Source organism: Aotus nancymaae, unplaced genomic scaffold (genome assembly GCF_030222135.1).
Source record: "Aotus nancymaae isolate 86718 unplaced genomic scaffold, 86718_ANA_hifiasm-v0.15.2.pri h1tg000039l, whole genome shotgun sequence".
NCBI classification, from domain to species: Eukaryota; Metazoa; Chordata; class Mammalia; order Primates; family Aotidae; genus Aotus; species Aotus nancymaae.
This window is the reverse complement of record NW_026988453.1, coordinates 13,955,593-13,982,532: the sequence shown is the minus strand read 5'-3', so window position 1 is coordinate 13,982,532 and position 26,940 is coordinate 13,955,593. Positions and strand designations below refer to the sequence as shown.

Below are 26,940 nucleotides of genomic sequence, written 5' to 3'. Positions count from 1 at the left end.
GTTTGGCCATCTCTTCTGTTAGCTGGAAATAGGGCAGTGGCTGCGGTGCCAGCACGATCAGGGGAATAATGACTTAAAACATGGAGAGTTTTTTTTTTTTTTTTTTTTTTTAAGACTAGGCTTATAGTTACCCTGATAATTAAAGCACTTTCTGCTTATTGCAAAAAAGTTTAGAAAATACAAAAGACTGCGAAGTGGAAGGTGAAGCCTACCCGTAACTCTGCCTCAGAGATAACTGCTATTACTGCTGGCGTCTCCCTACAGACTATTTTCTCTGCATATCTGAGTACATATAGATTTTTGTAAACTTAAAATGAAACCTTGCTGCATACACACTTTGGCAAACTATTCATAGAACAGTGAATTACGGAAGTCTTTTCATGTCTTTCCTTTTTGATAAAAATTGTACGTATTTAAGGTACGCAATGTGATGTTTTGATACAGTGAAATGATTATGACAGTATATCCATTCCTTTAAACAGTTAACTTGTTTTTGGTGAAAGGGCTTTAAGTCGACTCTCTCAGCAGATTTTCTGTATGCGTTACCGTATTACTAACTATAGCCATCATGCTACTTGTCAGTTTGAACATAGCCCTGGATCAGCGTAGCCCAATATAGTATGAGAAAAAGAATGTATGAAAAATGAATGTAAAATATCTCATTAATTATATTTTATATTGATTATATATTGAAATGGTAATATTTCTGATATATTGGGTTAAGAAAAATATTCTCAGAATTAATTTAATCTGTTTCATTTTTAAAAGAAGCTCCTAGAAAAAAATTTAAATTTAATTTTTTGGACAGTGCTGGTCTAGATCAACATTTTGATGTCTTGCTTGATGGGAAATTTTCCAACTCAAAGGAAAAAAAAAGAAAAAATCCACAGACACAGAAGGAAGAAAGGCTCTTGTTCAGTTAAGAAGTAATAGGTTGTTGGAGTAACTTTATTGGATTGAAAAACAACCTTAGTTCTTGAGGAAGATACTTAGATCTGATTTATCCGCTGACCACTGTGTAACTGTTCTGTTGCTGAGCGTAGAAGCAGCTTTTGACTGTAGACAACAACGAATTCCCTTCATTGAAGGGAGTCTTATGTAGGAATGGACCTGCCTGGGATGGAAAAAGCAAACAAGTGTAAGTGGATTGGACTCACTGTGAAACTGCTAAGTGCATCCTGTGGGCTCCTAAATGGGAAATTGAGATGCGAGAAGACGGTCCTCTGGTGAAACTGCAGTATAGACAGGTCTGAACACACCCGAAGGCTGCTGGGCTCTGGTTTCAGTAGACAGAAACTGTTTTGCTTGATGTATTCCTTTAGGATGGGGTTGACAGATTGCTTTACTGACCAGGGAAACCTGAGGCCTCAGCTCGCCTTGCTTTGTCCCACTGACCAGAGATTCAGCATCCTGCTTTGTGCGTGGATTTTCTCACCTTAAATTGTCACGTTGGCTGCTTGCTACCTCCTTTTTTGCAGTTACCTCATCATGTCTGATGCCGTCCTTTCATAAAAGACCTCTCTGCAGGCAGAGTTTCCTGAGTATTTAAGGAAGGTGTCTAAGCGGGTAATTGATGTGTGGGAAGTGTATGCCTATGGAACATTGGGTCTGCTCCTTACTTTCAAATGGGTTTTAATAGAGATGATTGCCTGGCCATGGGAAGCGGTGTTAAGGATCTGTGGGTGGCTAATTGCTTCATCTTAATTAGAATTTGAGGTGCTTTCTCTTGTCACAGAGAAGGATTTAAGACCTTTTCTCTTCTAGAGCTGTTTCAGCGTTAACTGCACTCAGTTTCCAGGCCGTGCTTACTTACAGCGCTTTTGTGAGCCTTGGGGCACCCAGTAAACAACCAGATGCACCGAGCTTAGGACACGATTTGATTTCCTTCTCTTAGAGTGGGGATGAGCCACTGTCAATCGAAATACCTCATTATATCCATTACAGAGAATTTGCTAAGAGTGGTCATTTAGAAAATAGGTCCCATTTTATGGACTCCCAAGAGGCTTTCAAATATGCGATCTCCCTGCAAGTTCTTACCTGGAAGGAAAGAAAATATTTCTGGTGGCATAGAATAAGGATAAGCAGCGGGAATTTTTTCTTGTTTTTTTGTTTTCCCCAAAATAATTTGTCTGTGGAAAGCACAATTTCTTGGGTATAGTCTCCAGGGAAAACCTCAGTTCTTACCACCTCTTTTCTCTCTCCACTGTCTCAGAGTCAGGTGATACTGCTCTTTCGTTCTTTCTTTCCTTTCTTTTCTTCTTTCTTTCTCCCTTTCTCTCTTCCCCTGCCTCCTCTCGTTCTTTCTCTTCCTCCCTTCCTTCCTCTCTCCCTCCCTCCCTCCCTTCCTTTCTCTCTCTCTCTCTTTCCCTTTCTTTCTCTCTTTCTTCTCTTCCTTTTTCTTTCTTTGACAGTCTCTCACTCTGTGGCCCAGGCTGGAGTGCAGTGGCATAATCTTGTCTCATTGCAGCCTCCTCCTGGGTTCGAGTGATTCTCTTTCCTCAGCCTCCCAAGTAGCAGGGATTACAGGCGTGCACCACGACACCTGGTTAATTTTTGTATTTTTTGTAGAGATGGGGTTTTACCATGTTGGCCAGGCTGGTCTCGATCTCCTGACCTCAGGTGATCCACCCGCCTCGGCCTCGCAAAGTGCTGGGATTACAGGCATGAGCTACCGTGCCTGGCCCATTTCTTTTTTTAAAAAAGTAAAATATATTGGTAGTCACCTCTGCATTATGCAGCCAAGGGTGATGTTTAGTTAAGCAAGTTTATTTAACATCATTTCCTTGAACACTTATTTGCCAGACACCGTGCCAAATACTCTACACACAATTTCTTCTGCTCATGACGTCAGGATACGTTAGAGATTATTATTTCCCTTTTATAAGGAAATGGAGACTCACAGAAGTTAACTCACTTTCCCGAGAACCTGGGACTGGCAAACAGGAGAGACGGGATTCAGATCCAGACCTCTCTCCTGTGGTAGTGTGGTCCAACAGCACAGACCCCAACAGCCTCTCACACTTAGGCATTGAAAATTCACTTCACAAAGTTTATTAAGCAGTTTCTGCAGTGGAAACCTTTTCTTTGCTGTTTGTTGTTGTTGTCATTTTAAGAACAAGATTATGGTACAGACTCAGGGGACTGGGTGCTTAGGAGACCAGCTATTTTTCAACAACCTGTCACAGTTACAGCTGTTCCACTCTCCATGTGGCGCACATCTGCCGAATTGAGCTCACAAGAAGGTTACTGCACTTGGTGTCATGCATTGGTAATTATCCTGGTAAGCTTACATTCCAGACAGTGTTTGTTCAGGACAACTTCTGATGTCTTACTCAATTTACAGGGTTCTCTTTTTTCCTGTGTATACCCATGTGTATGCTTACCTCCTTCCTGTACGGCTCATGGGATCGGACTGACATCAGATTTGGGATCTCTAGCAATGGGGAGCATTGGTGCACTTACACCAAGGACTCCGTGCCGTCTCCCTCCCAGGTCACTCTGGTAGTCAGGCCCAGCACTCCTTAAGGGGTAAAAGGAGACGCAAAGCCAGTGGGCTTTTGGAGTGCTGGGTATGTTGTTATTTTCTCCTCTTTGTAGTGAATTTTATGTGCTTTAGTAATAGTGTTTCTTGGCTACCCTGTTGCAGTGTGTTAGCCATGATATAGATTATCTGAGCTTTCTATTGCCTCCCCTCTCTGCTCTAAACATCTCATTACAACTTCGCTAATTCCCCAGAGGACGATGTGAAGCAGTAAAACTAAATATTTTCAAGCTAGCCCCCCTTTTTTCAGTTCTGATAAAATATTTGCATTAAGAAGGAGTGAGAACTGTTGACAAAGGTGAGTTTTTGTGATTAGCTGTGGATTTAGGTGACCTACGATGTCGCCAAGTGCCTGGTTTTATGTCTGATTTCCGTTCTGGGGTCTTGGCCTGGCTAAGGGGCAAGCCAGCTTCTGCCCTGGCCTCCTTGCCTGCCCCACGTAGATCTGTGGTCGTCTTCGGCAGGGGCTCACTATAAGGTGTGGTGAGTGGACTCATTTTCTCCCATATAATCTCTCCTGTGCGTTGATAATGCTGAGAGAAGCAGAAGGCCACACCAGCCCTCTGTGTGACATCCCATTCAACAGGCACACACTGCGTTTCCCCCATTCCCGCCCCCGCCTGCAGGTGCCAGGCTAAGTGCTGCGGATTTGGTGACTACCACCGTGGTTGGTGCTCTTAGGAGTTGACAGTCTGTGGTGGTGGAAGGACAGAGACAGACCCTGTCAGCCCAGCAGCCGGCAGCAAAGGCCTGGAGACGGAGTCTTCGCCGTGGCTGAGCCTTTCCCTGGCCTTTGAGGAATCCCTCAAAGGAAGAAGAATTGTCAGAAGAGCCCTTTTATAGTGGCGGTCTCAGGTTAGGGACCTGCCCCTGTTTGGGGGAGCTCTCCAGGGATAATTTGATGGCAACGAGACAGTTTCTATTATCTAAATACGGGCTTTGCACTTTTCTCATAATGTCACTGCTGTCATCCTGTCATTATAAGGCAGCCACATCTATTTCCTTTCTCTCTGCTCATGGTAGGGGGTCTAGACAGTGTACGCCTTCTCCAGACATCTCCACTCCCAAGCCCACCTCAGCGCCGTACAACACCTGTCTCTTTGAATTAATTTCTTTCTTCCCAGGCCTCCTCCCACTTTAGGTCCTTAAAACTCTAGCTGAGTGTCAGCTAAAGGGACTCTTGTGAGCCTCTCCTTGGTCCAGCAGAGCCTCTCCTTCTAGTTCTTCTGCTGGGCCAGATACCGTCCTGATCAATGCTTTAGGTAACCTCTCCCTCAGGCCTGGAAACTCCCAGACAGCAGCCGGGCTGGCCCCTGGTGGTTTCCTTCTATTGCCTCCTTGCCTTGGAGGAAGGGACGCTCGTTACGTGCACTGCGGAACACGTGACCCCATTACCTTACGCGCTCGCAGCCCAGCACTCTGCCTGTGGCCTCACTTCAGCTCGGACTGTCACTTGCATTCAAATATGGGCTTTTCCCTTGCCCCCTTCATGACCTTTATCTAAAGATTTCTTATTTCTTTCCATTTCACCTTTGCTGAGTATCCCTTTTTGAATTCTGTACCAATATACTGATTTTTCTGAAATGATGTGGGTCACAACTGCCAGGAGGCTGTAATGATATTCTCAGGAGACTTCCATCACATAGGGGACCCTTAGTAGATGTTTCCTGACTTCTCCAATCAGAACAACTGAGAAGACCCAGAGTTTTGGAAGGGGTCTTCAGTGCTTCAGAGCTCGGCAACACTTTTTAAAAAGTAGGATATGGGTTGTGCTGTCGGACAGAGACCCAAAGTGGCATGAACAAAATTTTCTAGAATTTTAGGGTTGGTCTGGCTACTCTGCAGTCATCAGAGGCCCGGGTTTCTCTGCTACATTGAACATATAACCCCCATATTGGGATCCCATGTGGCTTTTTTTCCAGCCATATGTTCTTATTCCAGAAAGCAGAAAGAAAAGCAAGGGGAGAGCTGGTCATACTCCTTTCTTTTGAGAATAAGACTAGGAAGTTGCCTGTTACTTTTGTTCACACCACATTGGCTGGAACCTGGTAATGTAGCCACACCGGGTTGCAGGAGAAGCTGGGAAATACAGTATTTATCCTGCGTGGTCATGTGCCCAGGTAGAAATACGGTAACATACACAAGGAGAACTGATGACGGGGGGGGGTGACCAGCAGTGTCGGCCCCAACTTTCCTTCTCCTCCTCATAGTCCTGTTCCCTCAGCCGATGCTGGGAAACGTCAGCCCTCCACAGCAGGCAGAGGTCATCGGAGCCCCGTCCTTACACTTCTAGCTGGGACACTTTGATTCAAATCTTCGATCTGCTCTGTGCTGTGGGCTGTTTCCTTTATCTTTGAGGATTAGGGTAAGAGACTCTCCTGACAATCTCACTTGGCCAAAGTGAAAACTAAACGAGATAATGATGTGTAACAGCTTTTTGGAAAACTTTGAAAACGTAACGTTCAGATGTCATGATTTTATTGTTGTTAATAACAGCGTTTGTTTCTTGCTCTTCCCAGTTAGCTTTTTCTTTTCTGTAATTAGAAAAAAAGAATAATAATTGCTACTCCCTTCTCAGGAGCATGAGAATGCCTTTCAGTTACATTTTTGGTTTACATTTATTTTGGGAAATGAGGCAGTGTTCAGAATGCTACAGTAGAAATAGCCTTTCATTTCCAGTTTATCCTTAGAGTTCTTTTCTAGCCAGTAATCAGCTTGATTTTTTTCTCTACAACCTGTTTTTCTAAAGTTCCACCTCCTGCTGTGCATTTCAGCTGGGTGCCTGCATTTCGGACACAACCTTAGACTACTTTCCGTCTTCCACGTCGCCTTCTCCCCTCTTCTAGAAAGCCCTGGTTACTCCCACCCTGTTCTTAGCCCTTACTCTCTTCATGCCTTAAGCTGATGGACCCTGTTTTGGGTCTATTCACTTGGATTCGGTTTCTGTTGCTCTGTGAACATTCTTGTGACATCATGGTTATCTTTTTTTTGCCTGCTATTTGGTCCAGCTCTGGTGAGACGCAAACTTCCCGCGGGTGGGACCTGAGGAGAAAAGGGACTTTCTTCCCGTTTGTGCCTGGGCTGCTGTAGTGTGGGAAGGAGCCTGCGTTTTGGAACCAGTCGGTTCTGGCTTCCAGGCCCACCTCTGCCCGTGATGAATGCTTTGACCTTTGGCAGCTTCCTTCACTGAAAGTGGAGGTGCCCTTTGGGGGTGCAAAAGCGGAAGGATGCGAAGTCCCAAGTCCCAGCCTAGTGCTTCCAAGCCGTGTTTAAACAGTGGCAGCTCTCTCCCTGCCCCTCCGTTCCCTCTCCTACGGCACATTCCCAGGACTCAACAAACTGATGTCTCTCAGCCATTTGTTAGTCCTTTGGGTGTGCTCTGCTTTAAGAGAATTGAACTTGCATAAAATATCAGGTACATTACGGTGTTTAAAGTACAGGTCATTAGATATATCTGGAGGTAAGTTTCCTTAGATACAAAGCTTCTTGGGAAAAAAACTGGCCTGGCTGCAGAGAAAGTGAAGGGAAGCCCTTAAGTAGGAAGTCACTTTGTGTGGTTGGGAAGTCGCCCCAGGCTTCACTGTTCAGGCTTGACTGGCAGAATCTTCACTGGACAGGGCATAGTAACAAGAGCAGCAGGCACGATCCTCTTGCAGAAGGGGAGAAAAGACTAGAAATAGTCATGCACTGAGTGCCCAAGACATGCCGGGTGGGAAGTTGTCACTACCCAACAGCCCTATAAATAGACTTTCTTATCCCTGTTTTGAAGACAAGAAAACTGAGGTTCAGAGACACGAAATAACTTATTCAGTAGTTTGAGGTGGCTGGACTGGGTTTTCACTTCAGTTTCATCTGACGACAGAGTCATTCTCTTTGTCTTCTTGCTTTCCTTGGTGATTATTTTGGGACTTGGCAGGAGAAGACGTTCGTTGTGATGTCTGTGTGGCTGGGGGATGCAGAGCAAAGAACCAGGGAGAGAAGGAGAGTAGTGGAGAGATGGCAGGAGAGGGGCGGAAGAGATCTATTATTTTAATCTATAATTATAATGACAAAATATCTTGTGTGTATTGTGGGAGGACATCCTCCTTCTTCACAGCTGGATTACTGCACTGGGCAAGGAATTTACAACGAGTTTTAGATGTTCAGAAGCTTTGATGATGGAATGCCAACCGGTCAGGGTCATCATCTCTGATCTTGTAGGTACCCACATTATTCGAAAAATTCTTTCTTTTTAAAAATACAATTTTTATCCAAATGGAAATTATAATGTTGAGATGTTGCTATAACCCAATCTTTTGTTTCTAGTAATATTTTGCTTCTATATCTGTTGTCTCCTTTGAAACTCACAACACTCCCAAGGGGCAGGTAGTGTTCTCCCCATTTCATGGATAAAGAATCTGTGGAGTAGTTTGCCGAAGGTCACCCAGCGAGTGAGAAACAGAGCCAGGCCCATCCCTCCGGCCGGTGCTGCGCTGGCTCGGGCCTCCATGACGGCGGTTGGTACTGGTAGCCATGGCCCCAGGTATGTCAGTAGATTGCGGCAGCTGGTTCCTTTGTGGGGTGTCCTCAAAACCTGAGCAGCAGGGGTGAAGGTCTCCATTCTGCTTTCAGCAGAGGAACCTGACTAATCACATTTCACACCTCTTCAGCTGCTTTTTGGCAGGCATTTATTGTGGCTCTCAGCTGCTAGACTGACAACTACAGGCAGCTAGAGAGAAATCACACAGAGGAGAAGAGAATTTTTCTTTCCTTCTTTAAAACTGGTGGGAGGAAGAAAGCCCACTAGGAAATAGTTTCTGAAAATACACGAATAAATATGGTCCCGAGAAAACAAGTGTTAGATTTACCTGCAGCTCTCCAGAGCCTCAGTTAGTCAGAGTGTGACTGAGTACCTCTGGGCTCAGCTGAATGCCCGCCGTCTGCCACGCGCTGTGAGCACGTGAGGATGAAGCGGTTCATGAGGCGGACAGGCCCCGCTCCCGTTGCTTGCAGTCTGGTAGGAGAGCCAGATGGGTCAATGAGATGAGTCTCCACTAAGGAAAGGACAGCTTGTTATGGGCACATGTGCAGGGCCTCTCCCCAGTGAGGAGGTCAAGGAGGGGTCAGGCAGCATACACCCCATTAATTTGGGAAGAGCCCTGGGCCAGGCACTGAAGGCTTTTCTGAGATTTATCACCTTCCATCTGTGTGCTGATGTCTTCACCACCAGACTTCAAGCTGCTTAGGTCAGGGGCTGTGCGAGCCGATCCCTGGTCTACAGTGGGCTCAATAAACATAGAATGAACGCAGGGAGAGAGGAAAAATATGATATTTCCTCTTCAGTTAACTTATAACCTACTTTGGTAAACACAAATGCAAGTTGGAAAATCGTGAAGCTGGAAAGCACTAAGCGTTCGTGGAATAAGCTTTCAGATTTCAAGGAAGATGGTGATCTTTGCGTAATGTGGACGTGGATGTGGCCTAAAAGAGGAGAGATTTTACTTGGCCAGGATTTGCACAACTTACAATGATGGGTGAGTAAGAACAGTGTCAATAGTGATGCACGATTGAACATGTACCGTATGCAGAGCACGGTATACACATTCTTTATTCACCTCTCCCAACACTTGTATGTCACAGCTGTTATTATCCTAGTTTTATAGATGAGGAATAAAGCTCAGGGAGGTCAGTTCTCTTTCCCTCAGTCAACATTCTTGTGAGCGGTGGAGCCAGAATGCAAAGCCAGATCTCTGAGCCCCAAGCTCATCGTCTTCCCACCAGTCTGTGCTGCCATCCTAGTCACTGACAGCAATGAGCAGGCACTGGTGCAGGGACCTGGAGCTGAATGCTGCAGAGAGCACAACCCCTTCCCGCCAGATAGTGGGCAGAAAGAAACATGTGCTGATGAGAAAGGGCTGAGCACTGCCGGCTTGTCAGACCCTCAGACTCCTTTTTGCAGCAGGCTAGTGCTTGATGACCGCCTATGGCTGTTTACCACGTGTCAAGAGACAGGGATGGCAACATTTGCAGTAAGGCCAATTTGATGAAATTTTTTTAACAGCCAGATCTCAGTCCTGCAGTCTTCAATTTAGAAAAGTCACTGAGATGCAGACTTCATTTTTTACTCAGAGGACTCCACCGGGGATTTCTGGCTTACGTGACGCAGATTGTTTGGACGGAAGATGCTACAGCCCATGACAGGGGTCAGCTTGTTGGCATCAAAGACTGCCCCCTTCTCCTGGACAGATCCTCCTTGAATTGATGCTACCCAGAAAGGAGACTTACTGGACAACAGGGATGATTTATGAAAGTCATCTCCACTGCCAATTAAACATTTCAAGCTGCATGTGCAGCTGCCATTAGGTCAGACTTTAATTTTTGAAATTGTATAGCATAGAAAGTCCCTGGGATCAAAAGAGACAAGCATGGGTTTGGATCCTGGCCGCACTACTTAATAGTCAGTGAGGTACTTAATTCCTGGACGTGTTTCTTCCTCTGAAAATGGGAGCGATGCAAAGTAAATGGCATAAATGAGGGTAAAGATTGTTCCCTTTCAGAATGTTTGTTTCTGCCTAGTGTTCAGTCCGGGGCCACAGATGGGCTGCTGGTTGATGTTGATGCCATCCTTTACCCTTTGTCTGTGTTGCTTGTTCGTTAATTTGGTTGAATGGTGCAACAATTCCACCAGGGACTGGTAGGTGTTAGATGAATGTGTAAAGGAGGGAGAAGGTGTTATATGCAAAGTGGTAACAGAGAATAGGGACTGCGCAATGCTTTGTATAGGAAGAGTTTGATAAGGGTTCGTTTGAGAACTAAATATCAAGAAGAAAATCTTCTGATGAGGATACTGCAGAATGAGAAGCTGTTAGGGCCAACTCCATACATTTTCACCTGACAGTGATTTTGCAGACTCACAAAATGCTTTCATTTTTGCTTTTCCCCGTTGTGGTCCTCCCTGCATGCATGGGAGAGAATAATTTCAGCTCTCAACAGCTAGAGGTCTGGCTCTGAATCATAGCTACATGGCGATAAAAACCCAACATCACCGCAAGGAAGCTTGGCAACGAGAGAGGTCTTGGTAGGAGGAACAAAAAGAGCAGGAGGCTTTAAAACAAAACTGAGTGTGAAAAATCACCAGAGAGCTCTGCAGAGCTGCAGGTGCCCTGCGTGCAGAGCCGGCCCTGGTCAGAGGAGGCTCCTTCGTTCCTGCTTGGCGGAAGGAGATGGGAAACAGAACCGGGCTCACAGGAATGGGGGTGGCCGAACCAGAGCAGGAGTGGGTGATCACATAAATGAGGGCTGGGCCCCCTTTTTAAAGATCCCTGGGTTTCATGTGAGGGAGCTGGAATGCACCCACTGGGGAAACTACAGTAAACTCTAAGAAGCCCCTAGGAAGCCCGGCCCAAATGTTCAAATTAACAGAGAACAGACCGAAGGCAGCCCTGCAGTGAAAACACAAAGTGATGGGACTGTTGGGGACTACCCATCCGGCCCAGTCGTGCAAGCAGAGAGGCGGGGAACAGGCGGAAGCCGCAGGTCCTTCCCTGGCTGTCATCTTGATTCCATCCCTCCGGGGAAGCTCAGGTGTTTGATGATACTGAGCTGTGCTCACATGCAGGCGCTGGCACCGTAACAAGTGGAAGGGAAGCAGGATTTCTGAGCAAAGGCCTTTCTGAACACATTGTTGAATGTGTGATTTGAGCCTTCCATCTTTGCTTCTCTTTCTCTCTCCCCTTCCACAAATATGTGTCAGAACCTGCTATGTGTCAGCCACTTGAAAATGGCGTGAGAACAGATGGATAATTAGCCATTCATTTTCTGTGGTAAGTAACCAGCACTCCAGCGATGACACTCACAGAGACTGAGATTAGGAAGAACCTCACACTCATTTCCTGGGTTGTGCTGAGAAGCATGTCTCTGCCTTCCTCTGCGTTTGCAGTTGGCTTTTTATTGCACCAAATTCTGTGACTCAACATTTATCCAAATGTGTCTCTTCATTGTCCTTGGCTACACCAATGTGGAAACGTGGACGTGGAAAGGAGTCACAGTCGCAGGAACAAAACACAGTTTCTGTCACTTTCCAGGAAGATCATTAGAACTGAGCTTACGGCTTACGGGGTAAGAGCAATGTCTCATGGCGACTCTGGGCGACCGCAGCTGCTTGTTCTTCTACCTGGTAGCATGTACCCTTTCCTGGCCACTGCTGACACATACCACATTACTTCTCAATTGCTTTGTGAGCCCCTATCCCCCACCAGAGAGGATCTTTTTCTCCAAAGAGGTGATGTTACTTCTTCTGTGTTCCCCGTATCCACATGCAGAAGCTGTGTCGTTTGCTCCAGTGTGGGGGAGATGTCCTCCTCCGCCTGTGCTCAGCCCTGCACTGGGGCAGAGGAGGGTCACATCATACTGCCAATAATAGAAGGCTTTTTCCATTCAATTTGTTTTTTCTTTTATTTCTTTCCAGTCCTTTTTCATAGACCCCGATTTGCGTTTGGGCCAGAAGGCACTGGGTAGGGCTGCATTCTCCCTTTTCTTCTCCTCAGGCAGAATCTCACCCTATTCCAGTGTTCCTAGACAGAGCTTCTTCTTGGCAAGCATCTGCATGCGGAGAAATCACATTTCTACCGTCCTTTGCTTTGGCAATCGGCTTTTTGGGCCAAACTTCATGATTTTCAGTAGGGTGACTCCTTCCTCGCTGGGTACAATTTCTTGGCATATACTTAAGAACGGCTGTTGCACCCCGACTGTCGCAGGTATAACCCTGGGAGTGGCCCTGCGTTCCCATGCACCACTCCTACCTGAGTGGCTCTTGGGATCTTTCGTGTAATTTTTGATGAATTCTGGTTTTTCTATTTTTTTCTTTTGTTGATGTGCTTTTGGTGTCATTTTTAAGGATCTTTGTCTACCGCTTGGTTACTACCTCCCTAGCCTCCAGTTATCCATGAATTTGATCAGCATGGCATCACTTTGACGGGGTTCTGGCCCATGTGATTATTTCTTCACATTGTGTCACGTAAAAGCGATGCCTGCCCTAGAGCCACCCTTCTTCTCCGACTCACTTCAGAAACTTGCAGGGGGCGCTTCTCATATCCGTCAGTGACGGAATCTGAGTGACTGTGAGAGAGAGGCTGAATTATCATTGACACGTGTAACTCATAAACCCTGACTTTATTATGGATAGGCTATTTGGACACACTGTTTTTATTTATTTATTTTTTATTGCATTTTAGGTTTTGGGGTACATGTGAAGAACATGCAAGATCGCTGCATAGGTACACACGTGGCAGTGTGATTTGCTGCCTTCCTCCCCTTCACCTATATCTGGCATTTCCCCCCACGCTATCTCTTCCCATCTCCCCACCCCACGCTGTCCCTCCCCTATTTCCCCCCGACAGACCCCAGTGTGTAGTGCTCCCCTCCCTGTGTCCATGTGTTCTCATTGTTCAACACCCGCTTATGAGTGAGAACATGCTCTGTTTGATTTTCTGTTCTTGTGTCAGTTTGCTGAGAATGATGGTTTCCAGGTTCATCCATGTCCCTACAAAGGACACGAACTCATCATTTTTGATGGCTGCATAGTATTCCATGGTGTATATGTGCCACATTTTCCCTGTCCACTCTATCATCAATGGGCATTTGGGTTGGTTCCAGGTCTTTGCTATTGTAAACAGTGCTGCAATCAACATTCGTGTGCATGGGACACACTGTTTTAAAATTTTCACCCACTGGATGTCTCATTCCTGTGTGGTAAAGAAGGCATAAGAAATACTTATGGAAATCAGATTTTCTGGGATACTGCTGAAAGCTGGGACCGAGATGGTCACTGTGCAGAATGACAATAAGCATTTCTCTCCAGTGCTTGATCCTGAGAGTTAGGTGATATTAGCTGAGTGTGGGAGGACCCACGTGGTTGAACCGTGGTATCTTCCCCCGGCAGCATCTTGCTGTCCCCTCCCCAGCACTGTGTCTGCCACCATTCCCTGGCAGCCAGACATGGCTGCTGCTTGCTCCATATGAAGTCTGCTTTTCACAGTCAGCTGGGCCCTGGAGACCTGGCTGTTTCTTATCCCCAGGCTTATAAGCTGAGCATGAGGCTTGAGGCAGGGAGAAGACCCACATGAGGTCACATGCTGACCTTTCTACAGCCAGCCTTGCTGCAAATAGAACCCATGACTTTACCTCTGGGAGTTCAGACTGACTGCATGTGTCACGCCCCTTCCCCCTCCATCAGCTCCTCCCTAGAGATCCTGAAACCAAGCTGAAGGAGGAAGTAGGACTATGTAGGTGAGGTTTGGTTCGAGAGGAGTAAGGGCTTTATGCTGGACTAAGTGGATTTGATTTAAGGAGAATGAAAATATTCTAGTTCTTTATATCGATAGACTGCTTTGAGCAGACAGTGTTTTACTTACGTGATGCCACTTAATCCTCGTAGTTACACAGTTGAAGAAGTGAGGCACAGAGAGGCTGAGTAGTTTTCCAGACATGACACAGTTACTGACAGGAAGAAACGGAGCTTACATTCGCGTCTTCTCAAGTGCCCCCTCAGCACGCCATAGCTGCCCTTTGGTAAACCCCACTGGGAACCCCGATAGGGTGGGCCGGTTTTACAATGTTGTTTTTTCCCCACAAGACGAAAGACATGATGCTCACACAGAACCCTCTTGGTCTGAGCCGTCAGTGTGAGCGGCTTATTGTTGGCAATAGTCTCAGTCCACTGGACTCAGGGCTCCATGTCAGGAACTGAAGGGTGCCTGACTTACTCTGTGGAACCCATGCTTGACTGGGGAGGTGTCTGTTTGACCGTCTGGACCCTGATCAGACTAAAGGAGGAGATTTAACCCCAAGTCCCTGGTCCTCGATGGGACCAGGACGCCTTGCTCTTACATTTGGAGCATCAAGATAATGGCAATGTTGATGGGATTGAAAGCTGAAATTTATTAGACACTTACTGTGGGCGAGTCCTAACTCATATCGACTAACAATCCTCACCACCCTGTGAGACGGGACCGTCGCTCCCACTTTGCAGTAAGAAAACAGGTAGAGAAAGGTGATAAGTCCTTTGCCTAAAATCAGCTATGAAGTGGAGGAACTGGGAGATTCGCAGATTCCAACCGCAGGCACTAACTCAGTGTGTACTGAAGACCTGTCCTGTGTCCAGATCCCTAAGGGACGGCTCTTTTTCCTCTTGTGCTGCTGCTCCGTCCCCGCCTCTGCCTCCCTGAGGAGCTGATGATGTGGGGGTCACGAGGGAGGTCGAGACGGGTAAGCCTTCCGACGAGCACAGGCCGTGGGGGCGGTCTCCTGCTCTCCGCTCACCTCCCCTTAGTTACTCTCTGTGTCTGTGAAGGCCCTGGCATGGCAGCCGGCAGATGGTAAGTGCGGAATAAATCACTGCTGGAGTTAGTGCTTTTATTATTACTTTTTCCTCTTCCATTCTGTTCCCACCCTAGACAGAGATGTGGGTGTCGCCTCGTGAACGCTGTCTAGATGTTGTCTAACCTCAGTCCCTCTTCCAAAATTGGTTCAGACACCCCTGAAGTGCAAGAAGGTGGCCAGTGTCCGTGCAGCCTGGGCTCCAGGGCCTGCTCCTTTCAGGATGAACTGGCAGGCATTATTCATTTATCTGTACCGCTGGCCTTTGGGATACATTAAATAACACTACCTCAAAAAGGATTTCTTCGCACCTTTCACAGAGAATATCCCAACTCTCCTCTCCAACCGCTAGTCCACCGGAGATGGAGGCCCTGGAGCGGTGGGCATGGGAAGCAGGAGGGAAGGCTCTTGGGGTCAGTGCGACGGAGCCGAGAAGGATGTTCTTCTACGTGGTGTGGAGGGTTCTGATACCGGCACCACTTTGCAGCTTCACTCGGCTGCTGCTTTCTTCTTTTAATCAGGCTTTTTGCAAAGCAGTTATCTCATTATTTAAATATCCTCCAGTTGAATGTTCTCACACTCATGGCTTAATGGCCTTAATTGTGCCTATTAGTGAGAAAAGCACTTGGCGTTTCACTGCATTGCCCGCTGACATTCCACCGTTCCTTAGAGGCTTATGCTTCCTGGTCAGGTGCATAAAGAGATTGTAGAACAGGAGAACCACTAAGATACAATAGCCCCTCCTATGCCCACTGCGCTCACTGTTCTCCAAGGTTAGGTGTGCTTGGTCTGGCTGTGCCCTCTCTTAGGGGCGAGGATGGGAAGGAGCGAACGAGCATCTGGAACGGGGCCGATTCTGTTTGTGTCCCCACGGAGCAATGTTGCTTTTCTGTGCCTCTGAGTTCCACCACCTGGAGATGGAAAAAGTAACCGTCATCTCTCCTTTCCTGAGGGTCGGAGAGTTGGTAGTAAATTTGAGATCTGCTTGCAGTATTGGTCCAGGACTTCCCAGAGGGGACTTCACTGGAGGAAACCTTGAGAGTTGACTTGAGGTGTCAGCCCTTATTCCAATGGGAAAGTGAACAGGGTCTTAATCATTTGATCATGATATTTCACGTTTTATGTTTATTATGAATGCCTGCTCTGTTCCGGGTACATCATAGGTATTTCTTGGCAGCAAATAGACTATTTTTTACCCTGAGCCTATATATCCATGAAAAAAAATTTGCTATTTGTTGCTGTAATGAAATACATACTATGTTCACCATCCATGCTTAGAGTGAGTGGTGGGAATACTTTTAATGACATTAAGAGGCCACGAGCCCTTCCCGAGTCCTCCCAGAGAAGTTGCTAATTTACTGCCTGTCTTTGACAAGGCATATATTTTATCCATTCATTAAACAAAATTTAGGGCTGCATGATGCTGAGATAAATCAATAAACGAAACTTCCCGAGGCAGCAGTCTAGGAGAGGACAGACAAGCGCGTAGAGAATTTGATACAGCGTGAGAAATCCTGTGAGTGTGGACTTCTAAGAGAAGAAGTGGGTAGAAGTGACCTAAACCAGTCTTTGGGTTCAAGGAACAATGGACATTTACTGTGACCTAGGGTGGGAGAGAAGTTAGCCAGAGGAAAAAAAGTGAGTGATGGCAGGGCACGGAGGCAGACCAGAGGACCCAGAGCACTTGGAGAGGACGAAACGCGTTCACATAGCTGAAATGGAGGGGAAGAGAGCAACTGGCTACCGTCAAAGCAAAGGCGGAAGGCAGGGGCTACTTCTGATGGGACCTGTGTGCTAATGAGCTTATACCTTCTCCTGAGGGCAAGAGGAGGTATCCAGGACTTTAAGAAAAAAAAAATTATTATTAGAGATTGGATTGAAGGGGAGCAAGATGAAAGGCAGACATGACAGGAAGTTTGTGTATTATTTTAGTGGAGGAACGGTGAAGGTCTGAGCTAAGACAGTGGTACTGAGAGAACTGGAGGGATTTCAGAAATCTTAAGAAAGTGGATGGACAGCTCTTGGCAATGTCTCTCCCTGGGGTTGGGGACAGAGTGTGCCCACTTCCCACGGGCTTCCTTCCCAGCAGGGCAGGTAGATACGGCATTTTGACAATGCCTGAAACCACCACTTTGAGCCATATGGTGGGTCTGTGGGCGGCTGGGCAGCAGCAGTGGGAAACAGACGGGCTGCCCGGCAGCAGTGATGAATGGGCATGTCTCCCGGAGCCCAGACTTCCCTTTTAGCCTCAAAACAGAGCCCCTTTCCTCCCACCACCACCATGTGCACAGAGGTGTGAGGGCCCAAGGGTCACCAGATGGTGTTTTCGGCCACATCTGCTCGTGCAGATAGAGACCGTAGTCAGCAGCAGAGCGGCATCTTAATTTGTTCTCTTTTTCCAGCAGTGTCCTTTGCTTGAGCTCCTCTGGGCTAAAATTGAAAAAACGCTGCGTCTCGATAGGATTATTTTGCGAAAGGAATAATTGGTCAGGTCCTGCTATCAGCTCATGTTACTTTTGTCTGCTCTGCAGTAAGCACCTGCTCCTGGTGAGAGGGTTGCGGGTGGGGGTGGGGGCCGTCGCCTCTACCTTCCCCTCATTGGTTCACTTACTAGCATTTGATGTTTCCTGCGAGTCTGTTTATCTTGTTCTTCCTGGGGCTTCTCCTCCCTCTGAGCTGCCCACATGTAGCCCAACATCCTTAGTGAGGCCAGCTCTTAGCACTGCCTGTGAGATGTGGTATATGGAGAAAGGAAGGCTCCCCAGTGTCCCCTTCATGCCTGAGGTTTGCAGGCACAAGTGCTTAGATACTCATTCCCTGAAATCACTGTGCACTGGTTTTTCTTATTTGCGGCTCTACGACTTTGCGGCAAGGCCACGGGCTACTCGATCCAGGGTAAACCCCCCTGCGTATGATTCCCCACCCACCTTCTCTCCATCCTCCTCCTCCTCATGCGGCCTCTTTTTTCCTACCTAGGAACCACCACACTTAACCTGCTCTGATCCCCAAGCACGGCCGTCTCCGTTTCTGCCTTTTAACCTTCCTTTTGTCTCCTCTGTCTCTCACTTTCCTCTTCCTGAACACATCTGGGACTTGGGTTCTGAGCTGCAGAATTGTTTTCCAGAAGGTTCTGCAGGAGAGATTTTCCCTCTTCCCTCAGCCAGATTTTGGGCCCTACTGCTTTGCTCAGAGGTAAAGGCAGGTTTCAGGGTGGCTGGCTCTGTGCTCAGACTGCTGCCGGGTCTTGAAGCCTCTCACTTGGGAAAGGAGAGCAGTGTTCTCACTTTTGGCTCCGAAACCAGCCTTTCACTGGAGCCTTCCATCCCCTGTTATCTGCTATATCCAATTCAGGGGCTGCCGTTGGCACAGATGGAAGTACACGGTGGGTACACGCTTTCGAAAACTTTTATTTACCTAATTCCTGCCCCATCCTACTTCCAACCTCATCACCCCAAGCTGGGCACTTCCTTGAACTCACTAGAAATATAAATGGCTGAGTCTATTTTGGGACTGTCTCTTAGAGCCTAGGACTAAGGGGAGAAGAAAGAGTCAATGGATGGGGTATGTCTGTCTACCCGTCCCTGCTAAACTCAGCAACCATGATGAGATAAATACCCTTCCAGCATTTCAAGGCTGAAGAACCCACAGAGGGAGGGATCGATTCGATTTATTCGTTCTGGAGTCAGCCGCTGTTCTACAGACTGCTGAGACCCAGCTGCTGTGAGCGTCAGGAGCCCGTCTCTGGCCCAGCTGTGAGCCCTAACAGATGCTGGGTGCAGCAGCTCCTGAAGGCCTGGTCTGGTTCCCGGACTCCTCCAACCACGAACATTCTGCTCTTTTGTGTTTCTCCTTGTTTCTTTTTTCCAAGTCCTCGTGGTGCTTTTTTTCTGGAGTTGGTTCTGCCCCAGTGTATAGTAAGTCAAATTAGTGGCATTTCTCTCCATTTGTCAGGAGTGGAGGGAGAGCACCCAGGCCCTTTGAGGACTTTGCCAGCCTCGCTGGTACCCTTGGCAAAGGGCAGCGTGGAACCTACCAGGGAGTAACCTGATGGCGTGCTCCTTTTCACTATTTTTTGTTAGTATTATGGTACCCTTTGTCTTTATCTGGCAGCTTTCCTTCTGAGCCTCTAAGCATTACTCAGGTTTTTAAATTTACACAGGGAGCTGTCTGTGTTGACTGTGCTTTATTTATTCATTGATCATATATTTATTTGGTCTTCTGAGTTCTTGGCACTGTGCCAGGCTGTGGGGCTCCAGAGATGACTTGTTCTCAGAGCCTGCCCTCAAGGAGTTTATGATCTGGTGGTCTAGCCAGTAACTCTGAATCAAAGTGGGTGTGATAAATGCTGTAAAAAAAAAAAAAAAAAAAAAGGCTCTGGTTAAAGGGCTATAGAATTTTGGAGAATGAGAAATGACTTTCAGGAAGACATGTCTTCTATAGTTTTATGAGCAGACCTCTAAAAATACCGTGTTAATGGTAACATGCTCCTCAGAAGTTTATCATTATCATTACTGGTAAAGCAGGGATTGATTCGTGGGTCATGTAGTATTTGATGTGTGTGCATCTTAAATAAGGCTCTATATAATTTGGATATGGGGATGGACACTTAGCTCTCCATCTGGCCAATGGAGATACTGAACTTAAGTAGCCAGAAGGGGAATCGGGTCGACCCTCTGTGGGAGTTGCTGATCATTTAGTGGGCTTAGAAAACACGTTTAAACAAAGCAGCTAGCAAGTATGGATATCAAGGAAGGAATGCCAGTGTGCAGGATGAGCGGGTCCAGGAAAGCTGGGCTGGAATGGTACAATGAATGAAGCTGTGCAGAAGTGGCAGAAAAAGGTATTTTGAAAGTGAGGTGTGGTTTTCAGAGGTCAAGGATTCCATGCTATAGAAGAGATTATCCCTGCCCCAAGCAGCTCAGTATCCAAGTGACTATTAGATCCTGTTACATAAAACAGATAAATGGAATATAAGACGCTGTGTGAAACCGTTCTTCTCTTTCTCAAGGTCAACAGGCTTGTCTTGAACTGCGAAAGCAGCTCTTCCTCCTAACTCTCTTAGCAGGAGCACTGACTTCCCGACTCCCACGCCCCATCTCCAGCCGCTGGACCTTTTCTTCCTGCGTCATTTTCTGCCTGAAGAGTCAGCATCCACAAGACCCGTGGTGTCCTTCACTTCTTTAGGTTCCCATATGACACCCCCAATCTTGGTCCACATCACTCCTCATGGGAACAGTGCAAGAGCCTCCTGATTTTGACTCTCCACTGCATGTGTTCCTCTCTGCCCACACCATCCCACCCATCCCCGTCCAGCCTGACCGCCCACTGCCATGTGGAGTCACTCGGAGGCAGAGTCCTGTGAGGAGGAGGTTGTAGTTGCCCAGGTGAGAGCTGAGGTGAGCTCTGAGGATGATGGTGGCAAGTGCAGATGGAAAGAGGAAAATCCAAGATGGATTTTGGAGGTGGGACCAACAGGACCAGGTGATGAATTGGCTGTGGTCGGGTCGAGGGCAGAACATTTGTGAGACTAGTATTTTACATAGCGCTGGCTTAATGGCAGTGAACTGGGTGCGGAAGGGGGTTAGGGGTGCTGTTTAGGGGTAGACCGTGAGTTTGAGTTTAAATATGTTGATTTTGAGCTATCCAAGAGATGTTAAGTAGAGAGTTCACTTATGGGGCTGGGGCTAAAGAGAGAGGATTGGTCAGAGATATAGATCTGGAAGCCAGTGGCATGTAGCATCTGTTAGATCCAGATGTTAGTTGAGTATGTACTATTAGATGCAGCTTTTCTACCAAAGGTCTTGGAGGGAGGGGTGTCTGTTTTACTTTTGCTGGGGTAATGTGAGCTGCGTATGGCTGTAACAGGGTACTAAAGGTGGGCTTCTTTCTGTCTGGCTAGGTTGAGGAGGAGGAGGATGGGAAGAATGGAGAACAAGGCACTATCTGTGAGAACCCTATGATTCCAGTAACTATTGTGTACAAAGATTACTGTGGCTCTTCTGCCACTCTGCGGAGAGACGGGCTGTGTGAGCAATGCACAGGCTCTTCTTGCTCCATCGTGACCTCGGATTTAGTAGGTCCGTTTGTGCACGGAATTAGTAAGGTGGCTAATTGCACTGAATCTGCATCAGCACTACCCACTGGTCTAGTTATTGTCCCTGCCTCTGCCCAGAGTTCTGTTCCAGAAAGTCTGTAAACAAACTAAACATACCCCAGTGCTTCACACCTCCCACAGCCTCCCCTAGCTCACCATGCGTCACAAAACATGTTTGTCCTTTCAAGTGAAACAGTAATCTTTGCTTATCTAGATTCAGAAGTTCAAAGATGTATGCAGCTGAAAAATAAAGAAACCAACAAAAGAGCTTGTAAATGCCCTTCTGCCCAGATGAACTGTCTGAACGGCCCAGCTCGAGTTCTGACCGGAGCACTGGGGGTGATTCGTGCCAGGTGCTCCGTCGCCCTTCCCAGCCCTCTTGGTATGTGAATGGGGATGGCTCTGAGCAAGCCTGCTTTCCATCCAGGCATCACTACACTTTTGAACTGCTTCGTATTTGTGTAATTATTTGTTTAACTCTGTCTCTGCCCTTCCACTCTCTCTCTCGTTAGGGTTTTTAAGCGGAAGAACTGAGTTTACGTCGTTTACCGCTGCGTTCTCAGGGCATAGTGGAGTGCCTACGAGGCAGCAGGCATTTAGGACCAAAGAATTACACTCATTTGCTACTCCCTGATCCTAAAGTTTCTTCCCTCACGATGGGTCTTTTCTACTATCTATTATGGATTTAGTTTAAAGAAATCTGATTTTAATATGTACCTTTGTGGTGTTGACTTTGTGAGAACTAGATAATGGTTAACAGCCTGGACCTTAGCACCTGGCAGACAGGGGCTTGAATTCTGTTTTGCTTGGCTACCGGCGGGGAGACCTCGGGCAAGATGCTCAAACTCTCTGAGCCTCATTGTCCTCATCTGCGAAATGGGATATGTTTCTTACCTTAAAGTGTTGTGAAGATCAAATGAAGTCACAAATATAAACCACCTAGTAGAAGTTGGCCCACCATTTAGTGGAAGTTAAACACAAATACATCTTGAGAGCTTGTCATTGTTCTTTTAGATCAGTGGTGCTTACTTTTTTGATCTCAAGACTCTTTTGTAATCTTAAAACATTATCAGAAATCCCAAAATCCCAAGAGCTTTTATTTGTATGAGATAATGAGATATGTCTTAATACAGACTGTTTTGGAAATTAAAACTGAAATTTAAAAATCTATTCATTTAAGAATAAAAGTAATAAACTTACTGCATATTGACTATCAGCATATTTTTAGAAATAATTTTGTGTTAGGAGTGTTGTTCTTTTATAGACTTTGAAAATCTTTTCGATTCTATCTTAGTGAATGAAGCTGGAATCTCATACCTACCTCTGCATTCAGTTCATTGCAATATTACATACCATGTGGTTTCTGGAAACTCTGCTCACACTGTACATTTGTGAGAGAATGAGACTGAAAAAGGAAAGTGATGTCTTAGTTTTATTAGAGAAATAATTTTGAATTTAAGGACCCCTGAAAAGGTCTCAGGGAATCTCTAGAATTCCTGGTCATACTTTGGGAACTGCTTTCTAGATACCGGGTTCTATAAAATAGGGTCATAGTCAGATATTTAGGGTTAATCTGAGCAAGTAATTAATGAGACTGATTAAAAGCCCCTGTGAGCCCAGCCCTGGAAGGCTCTGTTAGAATCTGAGTCTGAGCATCCGTAATTCGCGCCGTGCTTGTTCCCCAGCACCCAGGCAGGTGGACAGCTCTCTTCCACATGGCTTCTCTATTCCTTCTGTCTTCAGCTGAGTCCAGGCCCTGGTTACCCCACACCTGAATGTCAAGCCAGGCTGCTCTTGGTATAGCAATTTGATACAGGAGAAAGAGCATTCTGGAGTCACTTAGACCTGGCTACAAATTCTGAATTCATTTACTGTGAGGTGTATCTGTAAAAGGTGGTTGACAGGACCCACCCGCTCCAAGGGATCTTAGGTTCTAAGCGAGATTATGATGCCACATGCCTGACACAGGCCTGGCTCACCACAGGTTCTCAGCAGCGAGTTCTGCTTCTTTCCTGGGCGGTCCCAGCCAGCTTACTCTCCGGGCTGTCAGTAAATCTCATTCTTCTGAATCCCTGAGGTATATAAAGCCAGTATTATACACATTTACCAGTCACTTGCAGGTCGTATGTTTCCTATCTTCTGTGCCTTGTTTCTCAAGACTGTAAGCCCCCAGAGGGTAAAACCACGCCTCTTCCTGTTTCTGTGCCTTCCATGGGGCTGAGGTTTACAAATATTTATTGTTTTGAGTAAAATAATTAAAGGGCATATTTTCTGCCCTTGACAGATGCCCAGTTTAGTGAGATATGATGTATTACATTTAAACAAGGAATAGAGTCAGACTTAAAAAGTATTATTATTATAAACAAGTGACAGTCAGCAGTCAGGTCAGCTCCACACCAACAGAGATACCTGCCACAAACACTACTGTTTAACAAAGAAGATCTCCAAGTCTTTGTCCGTGGTAGACATATTTTGAGTATTTTTCAATTTAATGTAATCCACAAGGGAAAGAGAAAAGAACGTAGTGCCTTAGAGTTGTTTAGAAAGGCATTAGACTAAGCCAAATGTTCCTGGAAGAGGCAGCTGAAAGGTGGTCCTGGCCAGCCACTCCACGGCCACTCCGCTTACCCTCCAGGGGTCTTGCTATCTCAGCAGGCTTCCTAGCCCACTCTTCTTAGAGCCCACAGACTTGTGTCTCCTTCCCCTCTTGGAGCATCAGCTCACTGTCTCCCTGCCTCTGCCTCTCAGCTTCCTCTGTCCCATGCCCTTCAGAAGTGCCCCAGATGGCAGGAGTCGATGTAAAAGAAGCTGTCTGAGGCTGGTTTTGCTTTTTGTCCCTCCCCTCACATGCCTCAAAGGCAGGTGAGCACGCAAGGCCTGGTACCTCCTTGGAGCAGGGGAGAGAAAACCATAGCAAGAGCAGTACAAATCCAAATTAAGATCTCAGGAAATTATCCTGTCTTATTTAAAAATCATAGGCCGGGCGCGGTGGCTCAAGCCTGTAATCCCAGCACTTTGGGAGGCCGAGGCGGGTGGATCACGAGGTCAAGAGATCGAGACCATCCTGGTCAACATGGTGAAACCCCGTCTCTACTAATACAAAAAATTAGCTGGGCACGGTGGCGCGTGCCTGTAATCCCAGCTACTCAGGAGGCTGAGGCAGGAGAATTGCCTGAACCCAGGAGGCGGAGATTGCGGTGAGCCGAGATCGCGCCATTGCGCTCCAGCCTGGGTATCAAGAGTGAAACTCCGTCTCAAAAAAAAAAAAAAAAAAAAAAAAAAATCACAGTAGGGCTCTTGTCTGATTTCATATCCATGGGAGTCTGTAGGAGCTGCTGGAAGAGAGGGCGGGGTGTCCTCATGACTGTGTCTAGGAGAGCACAATTAATTTCTTTCCCTACTTGTGCAGGTGTTTGAGGTGAAGGCAGTCTCAAAAGTAGATCCTATGTAAGCTCCTGATGGGTTTGTAACCAACCCAGTCAGAGTAAGGACTTACTTTCCTGGTTTTAAAGACTTTTAAGCCAGACACGGCATTATGTTCTTCGCCTACTTTGTTTTATATTCAGTCCATTCAGCTCCATCTTCTGCTCTTAGATAAGAGGATTTCTACTTCTCTTTTCTGCTGAAGGAAGCACAAGTGGACAACCTCTTCTTCATTATGGTCTTTCACTGCCTTAAAAACTTGGAAGACCAGCTTCTTACCATCTGCTACATCCAGACCACTGTGGTCACGTTGCCCTCTGAGTTATCAAGGTGTTAGTTCACATAGTGTAGGCTTAGTGAGAGCTCACTACTGATCCCATTGTGAGTGGAAAAACCCCCTGGGCCATGGAAGACCATTCCATTTAGAGGTATGGAGCCAGTCACAGGCAAGGATTTGTTTGCCAAGACCAAAATATGCTCGTTTAGAAATGCCGTAGGGACATGCTTTCAGGAGCTTCCTATTCTAAAGCTGTTTGCTGGAAGACAGAATAAGATGACATTTTGTAACTGTACAGCCATACACAAACCCCTCCATCGGGTAATAGAAAAGAAAAGTCTGCCTTTTTTCTTTTTTCCTCCCTGCCTCCCTGCCTCCCTGCCTCCCTGCCTCCCTCCCTGCCTCCCTTCCCTCCTTCCCTCCTTCCCTCCTTCCCTCCTTCCCTCCCTCCCTCCCTCCCTTCCTTACTTTCCTTTCTTAAATGGAGTGTCACTCTGTTGCCCAGGCTGGAGTGCAGTGGTGCGATCTGGGCTCACTGCAACCTCCACCTCTTGGGTTCAAGCTATTCTTCTGCCTCAGCCTCCCGAGTAGCTGGGACTACAGGTGTGCACCACCTTGCTCGGCTTATTTTCGTATTTTTAGTAGAGTTGGGGTTTCACCATATTGGCCAGTCTGGTCTTGAACTCCTAACCTCTTGATGTGCCCACCTTGGCCTCCCACAGTGCTGGGATTACAGGTGTGAGCCGCTGTGCCCGGCCCATTTTCCTTATTTTCTTCACTTGTTCCTTGTTCTTTCCTCCTCACTCTTTCTTTTTTCTACTCATCTTTTTCCTTCTTATCTTCTTTCTTTGTGTATCTGGTTGACATAAATTCTAAAGAAAAGCTAAACTTTCCGCTGGGTTGCTAGACAGTAGGAACCCAGAATGTTCTGGGAAGAGCCTCCACTTTACTCACTTCTTCAGGGATTTAGCTAAGGGTTGAGGGTCCAGGACTCTGTTCTTATTCTGTCTGCTTACTGGTCATACTATTCTCCTCAGCTAGTCTATTTAAAGTAGATACAGAAAAAAGGGAGAAAATCCTTCAGTCTCCTTTTTTAAAGGCATCTTTGATCTTATGTGTATCACAACTTTGCCCTGAACTGCTTAGATGGTTTTAGGGCTACTGCCTACAGCCCGGCCACTGCTGAGGTTTTTTCTAGGGTTTATATTTTTGATGGTAGGGGTTTGTCAGTAACATTTTTTAAAGATCCCGTACATTGATGCCACCAGCTTCATCACTTACCTGTGGTTTACAGTGGTTCGGGTCAAGGTCTTAGAATGAAGGACTGAGAAAACCAATTCTGTACTTGCTGTTTAATCATTGTGAATCTTATTTCCCGTACCTAAAAGGGGGGACCATGGCCCTGTATCAGGTAACATGCAAGAATGGGGAGGATTGAGACTGATTAAAAACTGAGATTGTTGGTATAAAACCTCCTCCATGTTTAGCTCTTACTAAGTTTCTTCTCACATACTCTACTCTGATAAGCAATACCAGTTACAATTGCTGACATACCAAATGGCTCGGAATCTCTGGTGGTCGTCCGCAGTGTGACTGTAGCATTGCTCATCTGCTGATCTGTCTGTGTCAATCTAGCTGCAGGACGGTTTAGGATGTGTCTATGTAAGTTTGCCTGCATGTGATACGGCTTTGCTGGAAAAGTAAAAGCAGAGACAAGTCTAGGTCCAACTTTTTAGTAGCCGCATCCAAGAGTATTTTTCTTCAGTTGGAGAATTTTCTCTTCTCTGAAACTACGTTCTGTCTTCTGCTCTCAGCTTTTACCCCTTTCCTGAGTTTCCTGATGTCTCTGTCTCTAGACCCCTGTTGATAATGGGTATGTGTGGGAAGACAGTTATGGGTCAGAGAGGCCTTCTATTGCAAAGCATCCTATATACAGATGAGACACGGTACGTAATCTCTCCTCCTCCTCCTTCTCCTTCACCTAAACACCAATTCAGCTTTTGCTGCCTTGTTAGGAATGTATTAGAGGATTTCATGTTTTATAAAGGGATAAACCAGAGGAGAGGGCCTATGAGATCTTTCTCTTTATAGCATCCTGAGATGCCGTAAATACCCAGTGGACCACTCTTGCCATCCGATTGTAATTGAGGCAGTGGAAAAAGGCAGCATACATCTATGACACAGAATTAACATTTGCTAATTATTACTGCATCTACATTGTGTGCCTTACATGTGTGAAGATATGAAATG

General features: G+C 46.5%; 1 protein-coding gene across 4 annotated transcripts in view; it reads left to right on the top strand.

Moving 5' to 3' along the window:
* Nucleotides 1-26,940, top strand: part of KCNH1 (potassium voltage-gated channel subfamily H member 1) — a 377,979-nt gene that overhangs the window by 148,372 nt on the left and 202,667 nt on the right. The gene's annotated exons all lie outside the window — the stretch shown is intronic.